Source organism: Myotis yumanensis, unplaced genomic scaffold, assembly GCF_028538775.1.
Source record: "Myotis yumanensis isolate MYYU_CA2020_CCGP unplaced genomic scaffold, mMyoYum1.0.hap1 SCAF_2, whole genome shotgun sequence".
In the NCBI taxonomy this organism is placed as follows: Eukaryota; Metazoa; Chordata; class Mammalia; order Chiroptera; family Vespertilionidae; genus Myotis; species Myotis yumanensis.
The window spans coordinates 80,189,144-80,203,624 of NW_027223753.1; the positions used below are offsets into that span (position 1 = coordinate 80,189,144).

The 14,481-nt window shown below is 42.3% G+C and overlaps 1 protein-coding gene across 4 annotated transcripts in view; it reads left to right on the top strand.

Moving 5' to 3' along the window:
- ATXN1 (ataxin 1) overlaps positions 1-14,481 on the top strand; it is a 421,222-nt gene that overhangs the window by 264,448 nt on the left and 142,293 nt on the right. For 3 of the 4 annotated variants that reach the window (XM_070405691.1, XM_070405692.1, XM_070405693.1), the window contains one exon: positions 1,816-1,942. The gene's annotated coding sequence lies outside the window, so the exon portion shown is untranslated. Of the gene's footprint in view, positions 1-1,815; positions 2,040-14,481 lie in introns of those variants that run through there. The other variant, XR_011470272.1, reaches the window with a different exon arrangement.

A 14,481-nucleotide genomic window follows, 5' to 3' on the forward strand; every position in this document is an offset into this window, starting at 1 on the left:
GACAGGCTGTTTCCTCTCCCTGGAAACCCCGTGCCTGGCTAACTTCCTCTCATCGTTCACTTCTCTGCTTAAATGTCACTTTTGTGAGAAAAGCCTTCTGAGCCCCTCCTTCCAAATGGGGTACCTACCCCATTATCAATGCAAATGGCAGTGCTTATTTTTCCTTCACAATACCTGTTCAGTGTTCACATTTTATACATAAACTAAAAAGAGTGTACTAGGGTTCTTCGATGCCGTCCCTGTGAGGCAAGGATTTCCTTAAAGGCATGGTTCTTGTCTGATTTGCTCACCACTGAAAATAGAGAGCCTGCTGGATATGCTAACCACCAAGTAAAAATTTGGCATGAATGAGTTAATTAATAAGCAAGCACTTTGTAAGCTGTGTTCACTCTAAAAGCATGCTTAATTATATCGGCAGCAGGCACCTCCTTTCTCTCTTCTGTCCTAATTTCTTTCTCTCCAATTTTTAGTTCCTTATTTTGAGGTAGCATTTGTCAGTGTTTTACCAATTCCACATCTAAGATTTGACATCATTCATTGTTGTCTTTTTTTTTGAGATAAGGGACCACTTTTTTCTCTCAAAAATATTACACCCACAAATGCTAATGCTGCAACTCCCGCCTTTACTCAGCGTGTGCTCATGACTTTGAACGGCCCTTGGGGGTGATACTTGGGAAGCAAACAGGATCCCAGCGCAGCACTTAAAATCTGTTTTCTGTCGTCCCCAACGCCACTCATGTGTGTTCCTTTACCTCAAGTATGTTCCTCAAGGATTCCCAAGTCAAAATAACTCGATAATATTGGCCCAGGAAAGGCTATTTCTGGCTCTGTCTTCAAGAAGGGAAAAATTTTAAAAATCCAGGTGTGGAAAATATTAATGATCAAAATATGAATAGGTCTTTTCTTTAAAAGCAACAAACACAAGTGATCCAGTCCTTCCCCCCACAGGTCCTCTGTGCACCACAACTGTGTCTAAGTGTTATCCTTGGTGGGCGGACATGGCAGACGGCCAAGTGGAAAATTTCACAGCCCCGCAAACCTCCAGCGCACTAAACACTGCAAACCAGCCACCCCAGGGAGTTCTGTGGCTGGACCAGGTCATGATGCGCCTGCACATGCCTCTCACCACCTTCCACCCCCCCTTCCTCTTCCCTTCCTGCCCCAGGCCCTCAGTTTCTTTCTCCCTGAGATTCCAGACCTCTGCTTCCCCCAGCCCCTCCCTGGAAGGAGGAATCAGCCTGGTGGCCCTGGCCGAGGTTTAGAAGTTTGAGGGCCCCAGGGACTGTCAGTTGTTGGTGGCTGGCCAATGCTGGCTTTTATATTCTGGCTCAGAGCTCTGTAACAGGCTTATGACCACTGACAATGCGTTGTGTTTATATAGTGCCTTTTTTCTCAGGAACTGTGAGTGCTTTGCAAGAGTGATCTTATTGATCTTCCCAACCACCCAGTGAGGTATGAAAATGGCAAAAGGTCCCAGCTCCCTCCTTTCTGCAGAGAGTAAAACCAAGGGCCTATTTTGAGGCTGTGTTGCAAGTTTGCATCTCAGCTGGGATTGCCTCTGAAGTCTCCCAGAGCTGGCTTCAACCTCATGGGGGCCAGGGAGGAGCAGGGCGAAAGGTTGGCCGTGGCATGCTGCTGTGTCTCCTGGGGCAAGAGCAAAACTATTGAATTTTTTTTTCACAAAAAGGTAGTGGAGAATGGTCTTTGGCGAATGATCAATTAGTCTAATTGATTGTGAACTTCATTTGTTGGGATAAAGAATGACTTGATGGTGCATTGACCTTTTCTTTCTCTTCTGTTCTATTCCCGTGCTAGGTTTTCCTCACGTCTCTGTGGAAGAGGACAGAACACGCCTGAGCCCAGGAGCGCTCCAGCTTCTCGTGGGAAGTCTCCATGGTGAAGGAAGGCTGGGGCTCCCGGTGAACCGCGCACAGTGAATGTTGTAAGTTAACAGGAGTAGCCTCTGCAGCAGTTTGCCTTGCAAGGAGTCGTGAATCATTGGATATGGCTGAGCCAGGCCAATGAAGGGGTGTTCATGTTAGTGCGAGGTGATCATCCAATTAATTTTTTTTAGGGGAGAGGTTCTGTTTTCATTTGCTGCAAACTTGCCTTTCTCCCAGCTTCTATGAAGCACTTCTCACTTTCTCCTTCAGGAAAAAAGCGTGGGATACAGTGATTCTTTCATTGTAGGATTGCCTTTGCTCCTGGTACAGTTCAGTGGTATCAAATTTAAACAGCCTCGCAGTTTTTTAGGTTGATGGGTAGGGCTCACATTCTCTGGGCTAAGAATTAGCCACCGGAATTGCCACCAGCAGTGATTTTTATTGGTGTGTAGTGTTTGATTGGAATGAATTTTTTTGGTTTTCAAAAATCTGAGGTTTGCAAGTATAGTCAGTTGTTTTAGGTGCTTCTCTTGCTGAAACTTGGCTGGTTGACTGGTTTTTATGGGGCTGCTGGGTTGGGACTTTGAGATTAGTCAGGTAGGTCCTGCAGGTCAGCTGCTGGTCACCTTCCAGGAGGCATTTGAGGACCAAGTAATTGAAGAAACAGTACCCGGTGGCTTCAAAGGGCTTACCCGCCAAGACACTTAGGGGTTGGGCCAGCTCTGCTTTCTGGAGATTTTACCGCAGTGCTAGACCTTGTCCCCAAAAGTTTAGAAGGGGTTGTTGTTGTTGTTTTAGTGTATATTTTTATTGATTTCAGAGAGGAAGAGAGAGATAGAAATATCAATGATGAGAATCATTGATCGGCTGCCTCATGCACGCCCCACACTGGAGATTGAGCCCACAACCTGGGCATGTGCCCTGGCCAGGAATCAAACCATGACCTCCTGGTTCATAGGTCGACACTCAAGCACTGAGCCATGCCAGCTGGGCAGTTTAGAAGAGTTTTGACGAGGAAAGAATACAGCTCCAGGAAGCCCAGGATGGCCTAGGAACATACTGCCTTTACAGTTTAGAAAGTGAAGAGCCAGCTGTGGCTAGGGTCTTATACATATGTCTATAAATATATACATAATTAATGCAATATATACTTTATGTATACACACACTTAATATATACTATATATTTGTATGTGTTATGTATACATAAATACATATACTTGTTTTTATGTGTGTGTATATGTGTATATATATATATATATCTTTATATAGTTAAGTTTTCAGCTTAATAACACAGGAAACTTTTCTAGGTGCTTATTACCTATATTTTTTTCCAGTTTCATAAAATATTTTGAGAAGCAAGATTTAGTAATATGAGGGCATATATCAGGGAGAAAAAGCTTTAACATTGAAGAGAAAAATTTCCATTGAATTTATTTCATGGTTTTCTAAATATTTTTATTAAAGTATGCGTATTTATCCATATACATGGCTTAAATAGTGTATTAAAGTAAATTTATTACATTGGAAATCTCCCAGTGTGTCATAGTGAACAGACTATGAGCGATGCTGGTGTTTTAATGTGTTTCCATTTTGTACCTATGAGCACCTTGGTTCTAGTGGAAAGTACACAACTCCCTGGAATCGATTGATCTGAATCCTGTTCCCCATCCTATTGTCAAGGACAACTAAGTTCACAACCTTGGGCAAGTCACTGACCCCATGAAGGGGTATGTTGTGAGTTTGTAACTTGCTCCAGGCTACTGCTTATGGATTAGTTGGCATCTTGGTTTGGGGCCCCCTCATAAGGGGCAGAGCGTCGTATGAGGCACTTTAATACTTAATCAAAAGTATCTCTTATTGTGAAAGTGTCCTTTACTCTTATGGAATAATCTGGGGCTTATGAGATCTGGGAGCTGCAATATCAGTGTGTTTTATTGGAAATTGTTTTCTCCATCAGGTAGCTATTAGAATGTACTTCCGGAAATGGTTATAAAGCATTTTCATCCTAGGAAACAACTATCTTATGAAAAAGTGGTTTAGGTTTCCGATTACATTGTAATGAGCACTGTAGTTACTATAATCAATCTAACCTTTTTTTTAATCTTGTGGGTTTTTGTTTAAACCATTGCTTTGAACTGCTCGTGTGATACCATGTCAAGCCTCAAACAGTAAGTGAGGTTTTCAAAGACATTCCGAACATAAACTTTCAGGTAGTCAATGATTTGACACAATTTTAATGCTCTGCTGTTTTTAAAATGTTGAGCCCAGTCTTATGGTGAAGAAAAAGAATTATTATTTCTGTCTTCACCATGATACCCTTTCCACCAGGCCCTCCCAAGCACCATGGGGCCGTTCAAAGGTGTTCACTGGAGTGCTTTCTAAGAATATAGTTGTAGTCAGTTACATTTAGGAACCACACCCACGGGTCTGCTTGAAAATTAAATATGAACCACTTTTGAAATTATCTTTTTAAAAACTGTCCACCTTCATACTCAAACATTTACTTACTTTGTAAGCAAGGAGCTGGTGATCCATATTTCTTCCTGAGCTTCCCTGCTTCCTTAAATAGGACTTCTCAAGTTACCTTTTCAAAGTAGCCCTCCCTGACCTGTATAAAATAGCATCCACCCCATCTCTATCCTCTAGCTTATCTTTTTTTAAACACCTTACATATTATATATTTATTTTTAATTGTCCATTTCCGTAACTAATCTCCATGAAAGCAAAAATCATTGTTTTATTATTATTATTATTATTATTAATTTTCTGGTGAATCTATAAGACCTAGAGGGCTGGATGGCCCACAGTGGGCACTCAGTTGATATTTGAGTGACTGTCCCAGGACAGAGTAAATATGTGGGCCTGAGCCATCAGTGAAGGAACATAAACGAAATTCTGATGAGTATTGAGTAGTGGGGAGAGACTAGGCTATTTTCTTAAATCCTTAGAAGTAGATGGTAAATGTCTATGATGTATTTAAGTAAATGTGTGAAAGGAAACAACATGCTTTAAAAAAGGCTTTATAGAACTATCAATAGAGTTTGGGGATTTTCTGATACTTTTTTTTTTTAATTCTGCACTGTGTGTGTTTCCTCTGCTTTTTCATGTGAGTGGCTTGCTTCATTGCTCATTTGTGAGCAGCCCGCTCTGGCATTCCCTGGAAGGTGGTGGTTTGCCTCTTATAATCACATCCTTTTATGACCCTTTATGTTTATGTCGCTTTCCAAAGTAGAAACCAGGCTTGAAGTGCTCAGTGTGCCTAGAAACTCACCGCTTACTGAATGGCATCGTTTTCATGTTGTGTACTTTTGGGTGACACATACTTGGAAATGAAGAACGGTACGCCCACGCACATTAAGTTCATCTCACCTCCGTGTGGTGTGCAAGGGAAGTTCACAAACGTTAAGGAGGCATCATTCCACGTTGCTTTTGCAGACCACAATAGTAAAGGTTTCTTGAATTTGGTGTGTTTATCGACCCCCTTTTCAGAGTAACTGCTCTGAGCACAGGAGTTACATATTCCTACGAAGAAACGGGAAGACTAAGATAAACACCTGCGTGCCTATTTGCACAGTATTATGCTGTCTTCAGAAGCTTTGAAAAAATGGAAGCTGATTTCTAATCTCCACAGTAAGGGAATTACATGTACCCCCTCTAATCAGAGTGATTGGGGAATTTCCCTGTGTCTGTCGATTTGTACCTTTTAGATTTGTCATCTTTGATGCCAGATCCTCTGGCACTAACATAAAAAAAAATCTGAGGTAGAGAACGGTTCAGGGGAGAAAGGGAGATTTTACTGTTTGATAAATAAAGAAAAATGGTGTCCTTTTCTTTCAGCCCTTGCTCATAATGGGCTTGCAAATTGGCCTGCATATTGTTGTGTCTCTGACTGAGCACACCCCACACAAGTTTTTGTGTAGCTTCAAGTCCTCTAGGGTTTTCTGTTTCACCCATTTCTTTCTGTTTCTCAGACCCCTTCCAGTTGCTTCTTATTGATAGCCTCGCTCACCCCTGGCCATTGCCCCTTTGGCGGGGCCTTTGCACGAGCTGCTACTTCTGAAAGTTGATGTCAGAGCGAGTCCTGAGTTGGCCTGCAAAGTCTAGCACATCCCAGGCACACCCTTTCCCCTCGGTGCCATCATCCCTAACCTCTCAGCACCTTCTCTCAGCCTCTCGGAGAGGAGAAGGGACACAGAACACAGGCAGTCGGGAAGGAACAGTGTTCATGTATCTTCTACAATATTCGTGTTTTTGGGGGTAAAAGGGGGGCGGGAAGAAAGCATCAACAGTCTGGTCAGACTATTTTCTATCTGAACAGTGCTGAGGTGAAAAGGTTTTGTGTTCTGTTTAATTTTGCAATTCACTAAGAAAAAATATTTATCAAAAGGCTGTTTGTGTCAGGTTTGCTAACGTCTGATAGGGATCCAGTGATGAGTCATCTGCATGTACCCTCCTCTGAGACCCTAACAGACCTCCTGGGGAGTCCATGTGTCAGGGGCTCCGGCAGGACGATGGGGAGGTTCCGCAGGGGTGGGTTTTCAGAGAAGGCTGCAAGGATTGCTGAGCAGCTCAGGCCTTGAAGCAGAGGTAGGATTTCAACCCGATATGTGTGTGCTTTGAGACAGCAGAGAGAGAGAAGACAAAACCAGTCTTTTATTTAACTGCTTCTGCAACTGAGAAGATGAGAGCTCAGAATCAAAAACGTCTTTCCATCAGAAATGACCACAGACTAAGACATAGATTGGGGGTTTATAGCTCCTGGAACCACTTGCTTAGGGTTCCTTTATATATTTATCTTCAAAAGCTGAAGCAAGGACTTTGGCCACTTAAAGAAATGATGCCTCTCCACCCTAATAAGTATAATGTTTTCAACTTGAACTATGGACAGAAACCACACCCAAAACTAAAACTGTGTTTCTCAAGTGGTGTATTTCTGAAGTGCTCGCCATTCCAGAGCCAGTGCTTGTAAGAAGGAAGGTCAAGGATGACTGGATGGCAGTGCTGCCTCCGAACAAAGGAATTGAGCCTCTAAAATCCTTCCAGAGAGAGAGAAAATTCCCACACCCTCAACACCTCAGAGGCTGGTCGGCTCCATCACCTTTGTTAAAATGTTACTGATGTCCTAATATGTCATTTTTCACAAAGTATGTCATACCATAGGATTTGAATTACTTTCATCATTCTTTAAAAGATTTTTCTCTCTCTCTTGCTTTCTTACAGAATAGTGAGGTTCAAATAGGAACTAAATAACATTGTTTTGTCATAAAGCCAAAATAAAATCTGTTGATTCTGACCTACAAAGAAATTGTTCCTTGGGACTAATGTAAAAAGACAAATAGAAACTGGAAGGTCAGAAGGGAGTGGCAAGAAATATTCAAAGTAATGAATAGCAAGGACCTACAACCAAGAATACTCTACCCAGCAAAGCTTTCATTGTTAGATAAAGAGCTTCACAGGCAAGAAAAAGCTAAAGGAGTTCATCACCACCAAACCAGTATTACATGAAATGCTGAAGGGTATTCTTTAAGAAGAGGGAGAAGGAGAAGGAGAAGGAGAAGGAGAAGGAGAAGGAGAAGGAGAAGGAGAAGGAGAGGAGAAGAAAAAAAAGAAAAAAACTATAATAACAAAAGTGTAATATGCTAATTAGACTGGAGGTCCTTCCGGACGAAGCCAGGGCTACGAGGGAAGCCTGGGTCCCAGGTGCCAGAGGGAAGCCAGTGCCAGCAGCGGGGGGGGGGGGGGGGGAAGGCCTACTCATGCACGAATTTTGTGCATCAGGCTTCTAGTATGAACAATAAAATGGCAATAAATACATACCTATCAACAATTGAATCTATAAGTCAAAATAAATGAACAAGAAATCTAATGAACAAAATAAACTGGTGAATAAAATAGGATCAGAAGCATGGAACAGACTGATGAATCTCAGAGGGGAGGGGGGTGGGTGTGAAGAGATTAACCAGAGATCTTACCTATGGACACAGACAGTCTGGGGGTGAAGGCCTGGTGTGGGCTGGGAACCAGGTGGAGGGGGACCATGGGGGGAGGAAGGGGGATATCTGTAATACTCAACAATAAAGATTTAAAATATTTTTTAAAAAGACAAATAGATAATTTTGTTTTTTTAGTTTTATAAAATAATCAGAAAATCATTTAACCACTTCCCCAAAATATATTTATATTAAATTTCAAATGGTAGCTATATAATAAATCATGCTAGGTGGCATCTTAAATTGAAAGAATTAGTGCATCTTGTATTTGCCCTGAGGATTATGTTAACCTTTTGCAGACACATGAATAAGTATGTTACATGATTCAGGAAAAGTAATTTTCAACAAGTATAAAGTGCTTTTTAGGAGAGATAGTAAAATTAGCTGTTTGTAACCAATGTTGAAGGAAGTTAGTTTTTCAATCATATTTTTCTACTTCTGCTTTTGATCTGAAACAATATCCTTAAGTAGAATACCCCAAATGGAAATACTAATGGGATACTAATGGCAATTTCCTTTAGAATCTTTTATTTCCAGAACTCTGGCAAGTTCTTGTCATCACGCTCCTTAAAATCTTATCCTCTTCTTCCACCCATAAATCCCACTTCCTTCCCCAAGTTTGATCACACAGTGTCTGTGACACCTCCCTTCCAGCTCCCAGTGACTGGTACTGGGGTAGGACCTGCCCACTGTGCCTGCAGAATTTGCTGGTTAGGACCCCTGCATGGTACAGGGCTGGCTTATGTCTTTCATCCTCCTGGGCATTGCAATATTGTGCTTTGCACATCTAGAAATGAAAACACGCTTGCTCAAATCGTTGTCTAAAATTTCCGTTAGGTTACTCTTTTTCTTGTTTTCTTGGCATGCCTTTGTAGCTTTCATAGAACTGAAAAACTGTAATTTCTCCAGGGCTAAAATCCAAGGCTTCTAGGAGTTGCTACCCCATCATAAGCATTGTAAAACTCACCCTGCAGAACAAAGAACTGGGCAGGGGTTATTCCCTTTCTCTACCATGGCAAGCCCTAGTTTCTGAGGCTCCTTTGCCTTTTCTTCTTTGTTCTCCAAGAGGAGGCTTGATGAGATTAGGGTGCTATTTGTTCAGAAAGGGGACAGTCATTGCCTATCCAAGCAGATCCTCCCCCCCCCCCCCCGTTCCCTTTAGCAACCTCAATTACTTTACCTGTTTCTGATTCTCCTGCTTCTGCCATGAACAGCCTCCCTCTCCCCACTTTCAGGAGGTTAATAAATTAAACATACAAATGTCAGTTGGTTCCTGCACATCTACCAGCTCCATAATTCGGAACAGAGCCAGTCAGCCCTCATCTTAAGTAAGTTTCTTGTCCCTCTTTTGCCACCAGCAGCACATCAAGCCCAAGTGTAGATTAAAGGATAGTATGGCAAGGCGAGAGCTGTCCGCTAGGTAATGCTAGTCAGTCACTCCCCTTCAGCAGAGCAGATTAGCTGCCAATCGGTATCTTGTTGCTGTCATCGGAGTTTGCAGTCCAGGTTCCCAGCTCTGCTGGTGATCTATTTCTGCGCCCCAGCAATGATGCCAGTTGTCCTAGCAACCGGCTGGCCGATACTTCCCTAAAGGCAAGCGAGGAAGTGGCAGTGGGCCTCCAGAGGTTAGAAGAGAGTTGGCAGTCACCTTGCTCAAAGAGGATTTTCCATTTCCTTCATCTGGGCAGGCCTCCAGAAAGAATGTCAGTATCACGGGAGTGTCACTTACTAAGGATCGTGGGCCACATGGTCTTCCTAGTACAGATAGCATCCCCTGGAGAATAACAAACTGATGAACGGATAGTCCAGGCAGAAAGTGGGGTCTGCTGGGCCAGGATGTTAGGTGATCTCAGAACATTAGATGGTATCAGTGTTTCTTGTGAATCGAGTTAATGTCCCGGTGGTTTATCAGAATTGGCATTCAGACTTGGGGATCCGGGTAGCTATTTGGGAGGCATCAGAGGTCAAGAAGGGGAAGATGAAGGGAAAACACCACTACAGTCGATCTTGGCTCCTTTTCCTGTTGACAGGTTTGGCTGGAAATCAGTCCGGTGTAACTGGAGCTTTCTTATTGGGCTCCAGTAATTTATCCATGTGCCCAGCATTGAAAAGGAACACCATTCACCTTGTCCTCTTCTGTTTAATTATTCTCCTTTTCCTTTTATGTCAAATTGAATTGGCACTAACTTTTCCCCTTGTTTCTGGTTTGGATCCAAAAGAACATACTAGAAGTCCTGAGGACTATATCTTAAAGTCCCTAACCTAGTTGGCCTTGCCTAGATTAAGTCTAATTTGGGGCAGTCACTTGACATTGGCTGTCTTGGGGACTTTATTCCATAGCCACTTTATTGTGGAAGCCACTAGCTAGTGACTTTGGCATTTTCTTCTAGTATTTCTGTCTGTGTTAGCATGGTGCTGCCAGGATATTTTTAAAAAAGAAGGAACTAGAGGAGGATCTAACCTGCAAACCTTGTTGGGAGATGGGGAGCAAGAGAATCTGATGACTGGAATGTCCCCAGGACATTTGAAACCCACAAATGGCATAAAATATTATTAGTCCCTTAAGTTTCTTTACTAAAAGGATTTTTGTGCCCTCAGAGATTTATTATTATTTGCTCCACTGAATGACCACACTTAGCTGAGATAATTGCATGTAACTGTGTCTTCATGGTGGGTCATCCGGTTAGGGTGTACCTGGACATTTCCCGCATACCTTGTCTACTCAGCAAGTCAGTTCCCTCGTCCATGCTTGGAATAAGGATAGGTATTGAAGCTCTGGGACTGGAATGGAGAGAAATGGTTTTTGAACAAGGTACTTTTTTTGTACTTTCAGAGCAATCTATGTTCTTGAGATGTTTCTTAACAAATAGACCTTGTAAAATCAGTTTTGTTTGACAGGTGTGTGTGGTTTGACAACTGGTCATTATTTTCAGTTGTTGAAATGGTTTAAATTGTAGAAGGCACTGTGTGTTCCTGGAACAATAAATATATATTAGGTGCACTTTGATATTGTAAAAAAGTAGAGTTGTGTTTTTTTATGGTAAATATTCATCATTCCTCATATGTTCTCTCATATTTATGTGAACAATAAATACAAAATGTGGATTACATTAAAGTTGGAAAATTAAAATTCTTCTCCAGGTTTGGTGGTTTCTTTATTAGAAGAAATTTGGTAAAGCAGATGGTAGCCCAAGTAGGTCTCATGAAATTCATTCTTCATACGTTTCTTTCCACAACCTATCTAGATATGCAGAATTGGAAGCACAGCTAGAATAGAAAGAACCTGTTCTCTCTCCCTCCTGAACTTGTTATTGTCAGTCACAGAGGTAGGTGTGGATCTAAATATTAATAATTTAGGTGATGACAGAGACACCTTGTCTTGGTCCAGGAGCAGGAGCTTCAGACTAAGAACGGACATCTGGGTTCTCATCCCGTTCCTGTCCCTCCGAAGCCACTGGCTGCTACTTTCTTTCTCTGTGACTTTACTTCTGAGTCTTCCAACGGGAGGGAGTTACCACTTCCACATAACAGCATCAGATTTAAATATGCAGCCTGGGGCAAAAGTGGGTCTACAGTCACTCAACTGGAAAATAATACAATAATTAATAAATAATAATACAAGAAGAAGCTCTGTGTTTCACCTACTCACGACAGTAAACCTACTTTTGCCCCACCCTGTATTAGCCCAAATAGGAGGCTTTTGGAATCATATCTGGGTTCTGATCCCAGCCCTGCCACTCACTCACTGTGTGCCCTTGGGGAACTTGACCAACTTCTCTGAGTCTTATCTATCTCATTTGTGAAATAGGGCTGATCATACCTACCCTGCAGGATTGTTGAGAGAATTAGATGAGATGTGTGGGAAGTGTTAGCCTGGTGATTTCTCTCTAGTAACTGGCAGCTCTAATGCTATTAGGCCGAGACATTCCACAAAACAAAATGTATCGTGCTGTGTTGCCGAAATCAACAGGTGAACAATTGCAGCTTGCTAGTCTCTTTATAAATACATTTCTTCTGTGATTGAATTGTCATCAACTGTCAATTGCATCTTGATAGTCTCTTTGTAGAGGCATTTCTTCTGTAATATGAACTGTCATTAACTGTCAATGTCACTGCATTGACAGTGAAGCCAGTTCTGTATTGTTAAAGCCTTCTGCTTCTCTGACATATAGAGTAGAATAATTATGATGGTGACGGTGGCAACATTTGTCACAATTATCCATGTGCATATGCTGAGGGCCCTGGAATTTTAGGTGCTTTTTTTTTTTTGTATTAGTCAAAGTGAAAGGCCCTAATAGTTTGATAGTCTCATCTATAAAAAGAATAGGGAGAGTCCCAAAGGCTAGTGATATGAGTGAAACTCTTAAGAAGAAAAGCATTAAAATACATTTTGATGTAGTTAACATGTCGAGGTAGTGAAAGGTAAAAATGATCTAGTCTAATTCTTTGGCATTAAGGATAGAAAAAGCCAGAAGATTAATGTATACATTCATGCATCTTCTTTCAGCAAATGTTTGCTGAGTATGTGCTGTGAGCAAGGCACCCTCAGCAGCTAAAGTGCCTTTCAGTCACTGGAGAGAAAGATGAGAAAACAGGCAACTGCTTTCCACTGTGACCCTTGCTCTTTTAGTGGAGCCTGCAGGAGGCCCTGGATACAAAACCATGTGGTAGTTTCTGGGGTCCAGGAAACCTTCATCCTGAGACTGGAAGTTTTTAACCAGGAAATAAAGTGAGTGCATCAGTTAGCATATGCTGTGTAACAAGCCACCCATTTAGTGGCTTCAAACAAAGAATGTATTATTTCTTATGATTCTGTGGGTTGGCAGGGCTGTTCTAGTCTGGCTAACTTGACTGGGACTGATTGGTCTGAGGCGGCCTCACTCACGTGTCTAGCTGTCATGAGGCTGGCTGGCCTGAGAGAGAGGGGAGCTTCAGCCTGGAGCTCCATGTGGTGTCGCATCCTCCCGCAGGCTAGTCTGAGCTCCTTTGTATTGTGATCTCAGGGTTTCCAAGAGCAGCAAGAGAGGACAAACCAGCACACAAGGTGCTTGCTAATTTTCCCTTGGCCAAAGCATTTCAGTTAGTAAGCATGTCACAGGTTCAAGGTGAGGAAAACCAGCTTTAGCTACTTGGTGGACAGCATGTGCCAAGTTCAGAGGTAAGTGAGAACATGGGATGTAGGAATGCTGCAAGTAGTCAGAGTGGCCAGAGGAGAACAGGTAAGAAGTGTCAGGGGAGGGCCAGGTGATTAGCTCTGCTGAGGATTTCGGAGTTTATCTGGAAGACAGGAGAAGACTCATGGACAGATCTGAAGCAGGGTGTTGACATGATCAATAAGACACATAGAAACATGGTTAGATGGCCAGAGCCTGAGAACATCTTAGCCTGGACAATTCAGGAGTGTTTCCAAAGAGACATCACAGGAAAATATCACAGCTGAGGTGGTTCCAAGTCCACCTGAGCTTTCTAAACAGTGAGACCAGACTTGGGACAGGGTGAGGGAGCTGATCTTGCCAGCAGCAGGCATCGCATCACCTCGGGGATTCTGCCAGACTCCTGTATCCTGGGGGTTTAAATAATCACCTGCTGATGGGCTGAAAGCATGTTCTCCTGGTAGGTAACATTATAGTATCACCCTAAAAGACTCTTTTTTTCCTAGGACCCCAAAATAGACAGTGTGTTCCCGGGCCCTCAGGCTCCCTAAAAAATTATTCTCTGTCATCAGGTGAAACCAGTGCTCACCTATCAATTTCAAGAACTGACCTTTTAACTGGGCTATGAAGTATAACTCTTTAAAAATATTAAAATAGAAATGACTTTCATTTCACTAAATTCAAGTCACCGAGAGTGAGAACTTGTGGTTTTCACCAGTACGTTTGGGAGCCAGTTTGTTGTCGCTGAAACTGCACGCTGTGGAGGGGGAGTAGCAGGTACTTTTCAGGTCTCCGGCTACAGGCCAGATGCTGAAAGTGCTGTCTTTATAGATAAAAAAAATGAGGGAGAGGACACATAAATGTGCATTAAGCACATAATAACTTGCCATGTTTTCTTTCTAATTTTTCAGTTAAAAAAAATATGGAAGAGTGTAGACAGGGTGGAGTGGGCTGCTGGGGATGGCCTCTGTTTTCTACACTCTTTGCCTCGAGGGACACCTTCCCCTACCATATAATTGGGAATAAGTAGAAATCGAGGGGATAGAGGAAGACAAGGGGGGAGACGAACACCCTAGAACAGTGATGGCGAACCTATGAACTCATTTTTTTTTGGTTGTTTTTTCTTTGTTAAATGGCATTTAAATATATAAAATAAATATCAAAAATATAAATCTTTGTTTTACTATGGTTGCAAATATCAAAAAATTTCTATATGTGACATGGCACCAGAGTTAAGTTAGGGTTTTTCAAAATGCTGACACGCCGAGCTCAAAAGGTTCACCATCACCGCCCTAGAACATACTTTATTGTTGTAACTCCCTTTCCTCCTCCTCCTCCACTTAAAGACCTTCAACTGCCCTTTTCAAATGGGCTTCTTGTGTTGTGAGACGGACTCTGCATGTCCGGGGCTGGGAGATTAGCTCCTGTGCGTGCAGGTGTTAATACTGGGCAC